General features: G+C 37.2%; 1 long non-coding RNA gene across 1 annotated transcript in view; it reads left to right on the forward strand.

Annotated features, from left to right (window-relative positions):
* Positions 1 to 4,355, forward strand: part of LOC108751568 — a 14,987-nt gene that overhangs the window by 7,583 nt on the left and 3,049 nt on the right. The window lies entirely within an intron of this gene.

Below are 4,355 nucleotides of genomic sequence, written 5' to 3' on the forward strand. Positions count from 1 at the left end.
CATGGATCCATAGTGGGCGAGAGGAAGCTTGGCGCTGGCGGGATCGATCGATATCGTCAATGCCTTCAACACCCTCCCTTGGGGCGGACGCTAGCCTACCATAGCATGCCTGCTTATCTCATCGCCATAATTAAGGATTACTTCCGGCACAGAAAGATTGATATGTCGGTGCTCGGTCTCGTGTTCTGAGACATCGCTTACGACGTAGTACTCCGCCAAGTCCTCCCGCTGAGGTATCATGCTGTTTGTTATGCTGATGACATCTTGTCATCGCGGGAGGACTGATGGGAAGCGACCATCACAGCTAACATCGCTGTGGCAATCGTGATCGGTTCCGTGAGAGAGCTCGGGCTGGAGGTGACGCCACATAAGACAGAGGAGCAATGCCCAAACGCGCGTCTCTTGCTGCGGCAATCGGAGGAGATCTCTCGCCGCCAGCGTTGGTTACGGCCATGCTGCGCAGCGAGGAGAGTGGAAAGTGGTCTCCTCTTTCTGCGAAGCAATTATGCTCTGGAAGGAGGAGGCAAAGAGGGAGAGAGAGCGGAAGAAGGCCCATGGAAGAAGAGGTCGATGCGCGGTCGCGGTGACGTCCGCGCTGCGGCCTCTACACGTCGCGCCTGGTCGCTCCCACCCCGATCGCACTTCAAGCGGCTATCCCGCTGCCACCAACGCCGTGTTACCACTTGCGGCCGAGGCGTGACGGCTGCCGCGGATCAGGGGAGGGCAAAAACAGAGCTCTCTCTGGCAGATCCACCGCCTCTGGTGAGAAGCATACAGGATTGGGCCCAATTCCGCTCTGTTAAGAAAGTAAGCCTGGGAGTCATGCCTGACACCCGCCGAATGAGGGGGGTCGGCGCCAGGTGGAAACTTGGTGTTGGCTCTGCCCTCCCTCCCTCTCACAACACCGAGAGGAAGCGAGACGAAGGATCTGGTGTCCCCTCCTTGCTTATGGAAAAGTCAATGCCATTTTCAGGACATCGATGATCTGTAAAAATAAAAACCACCGGGGAAGGGCCGACTAGTTAGGTCGACAGGCCTGGAGGCGTCCTGGAAGAATACTGCACGTGTGCCCAGGATGCTCCCATAAATAGGCCAATGGAGAACACCGGCGAGGGTTTTAGTGAGTGCAAGTCTTACATAAGTCCGTTCCCGCGGACTGAGAGTATGCGTAGTCATTTTCCCCTCCTTACAAAAAAAAGTTAGATTATATGGTACATTAGGTTAGAGTTAAGTTATTATATACCTATTTGCATCACGTAGTCAATCGCGCGTAGTCGTTTGCAACTTGTGGTCAACCGCAATATGGTCATTTGTATCGTGTGGTCAAATGCAACGTGGTTATTTGCGACACGTGGTCAATTGTAACGTGACTAATTGCAATGTGGTCAATCACAATGTGGTCAATTGGGCGCCACTCGAATGTATATACACACATATATACGTACATGTGATTCTGATTTGCGAGACTATATTTCCTTATGTTCCATGATGCGAAAAAATACAGAAGCGTAATCTACAGGCGATATAAGTGAGCCAATAATGTAACTGTTCCCACAGATACAACAGAGTGATCTATGGAAAAGATCTCTTGTGATTGAAACACGTCAATTATGTTTCCACAGGTTTCGCTTCATGGAAATGAATATAAGAAAAGAACATGTCGGCGCAGCGCAATTGGCGAAATTCTTGTGATTGGACGGACATCGTTCTGCTAATTCTGCATTGCGCATACATTTCGCAGCATGGGATCGCGCCATAATTAGATAAAAAAATCATCGCAGCAGACAATCAGAAGTCATTTGGAAATTTAAAATCTGTACATTTGAAATCGGTATTTCAATTTGACTAATATTTTACGGAGTTATACATACACAAATAAATATCCGTGAAATCTAAAAATTTTGTAAAAAAAACTTTAACAAAGTTTATAGCGTAAAAATTACAAAAAATACGGTTTACAGCAGTTGAAAGAGTGAATCTTTACCTTTAATTTATTTTTTTATTAAACATTGTATGATTTTTTCCACCGAATTATTGAACATTGAAGAAAAAAAATCACTGATCACTTTTGTTTCAATGTTGAGTAACTCAGTTAAAAAAATTGTGCAATGATCGATAAAAAAGGAATTAAAGGTAAAATTTCTTTCTTTCGACTATTGTAAATCGCATTTTTGGGTGATTTTTACTTTATATCACAAACTATTGCAAAATTTGTACAAATCTGTATAGGATCAATCAAAAGGCAAAATAAGCAGGATTTGATCTTGGAATCTCCAACTCCAGTTCTGATCTCGTATCTTATGAACTCGACTACACGAACTTCTTGCTATGAACCTATGATGAAGGTATATAACGCGCATGAAAAATCATAAAGAAAATTTAAAATGTTTGAAGATAGCTCAAAAATACAAATCATAAATAATAGAGAGCATGCAGCCACAACGATAGATGTTTAAACAAAAGTAATATTTAAAATCATATTTAAAATTATCATATAAAAACGTAGACGTTTCGGTCAAGATTTGACCATCATCAGTACATCAAGATGACAAATAAAAGAATACAAAAAATTAATTAAATAAGCAATAATTGCTAGTCAAAAAGATGGTAAAACAATTTTCCAATCGCTTATGGTACGAGTTAACGGAGTAAATTGAAATTCAGAAAATAAAATTAACCAATATTTAAACACTTCTGACGAATTATCTGTTACGTTTATGATTCCTTTTTAAAGGAAGCAAAGAGTGATTTCCTGTGAAAATACGGAATTTCCAGATTTTATTTCAAATTAAAAGAAAAGAATACGTTTTTAATAATTTAACTTTTACAATACAATAATTATTCATGAAAATCAGTCTAAATTTATATTAACAATCGCTTATCATGTATATTTTGATAAATCCTCGCAAATGTATTGAGAATAAATAATACAACTTAAAAGATAGAACCATTGAAATCATTGGTAAAAATTATTGCTGAGAAAAATGTGAAGAACCATAACTAGCGATAGTCTTTATATATTGTGAAAGGAAAGGAGAAGAAATGAAAGTGGAGAGGGTAATTCTATATGTGGATAGAAGGGCTTTTTTCAATGATTGATAGGTAGATTTCAGGAAAGCGTTCTATATCACTCTGTTTGTTTAAACTCTTTTCTTGTCATTTGATATGTATCATCTCGGAAACCATTCATTTATAATAAGATTGTTCGGAGTCAAGAATGCAAGTATTATTCCAATCAATTGTATGATGATGATCAAGTTTATGACGAGAAATAACAGAGAAAGAATTAATAGGTTTTTTGAAATCGTTTAAGTGTTCTTTTTAAACGTTCTTTAGTTTCCTTTTTGTCTGTCTTATATAAGAATAATTATAATTGTGACAGTTAATTTTATAAACGACATTTGAGTGATCTCCTTTTTTAATTTTATCTTTGCCTGTTTTAATGAAAGTATTCATATCATTCATTGGTTAAGCTAAATTGAAGTCGAATTTTTTTGTAATAGATTTAAATTTCTCAGAAATTTTATTGAAATAGGGAATAGTGAAATACTTTTTAGCGATCCTGGAGGAATCCGAGTTGGCAATATCTTTGTGTTCCTTGATATTTTTGAAATTATTTTTGAAAGACAACGTCTTGATCCTGTTGTTAATAGTTGTGAATAAAAGTATCCATAAAGAAATGCATAAAATTTATAAAATCCAATGCAAAATTAAGAGTAAAAATTCATTTTTTAAAAACTTGTTCACATGATTAAACTTATCCCTATACATCTGAACAAAATTTTGCATTATGAAATTAATACACACAACATTGTTATTCTATACAGTAGATAAATAGACTCAAACACAATTCTATCCAAAAATGATGACGTATAGAATTGAATAACGCGTGTAGAGAATTATCACATTTACAACACAAACTTTTTACAAATTATAGAACTATTAATTCGTCTCTTCCGTTTGATATGTGTGAATAAAAGTTAGAGAATGATCGAATTATAATTTAAAATTTTGTATGCAAATGTCTTGATAACCATTGGATATCGTGTTGAAGAAGGATTGATTTCAATGTAATTCGTTTTGACACGCGCATACACGCATGCACGCATGCATATGGACCTCTACATCACATCGTGCATGTTTATTCACGATATCATTAATTTTTTCAATGTTTTTTTTCATTCCAGTCGCCATTTTGGGTCCGCCATTTTGAATTTTTGAAAACGCTATACAGCATCAAAAAACAGATTTCAAGGAAAATTGTAAGCCCTTTTAAAGCATTTTATTTCAAAAATTGAAATGGGGTGGCCGATTTAATAGAGAACGCCTCATGTATATATATATATATATATGTA

Source organism: Trachymyrmex septentrionalis, unplaced genomic scaffold, assembly GCF_001594115.1.
Source record: "Trachymyrmex septentrionalis isolate Tsep2-gDNA-1 unplaced genomic scaffold, Tsep1.0 scaffold5, whole genome shotgun sequence".
NCBI classification, from domain to species: Eukaryota; Metazoa; Arthropoda; class Insecta; order Hymenoptera; family Formicidae; genus Trachymyrmex; species Trachymyrmex septentrionalis.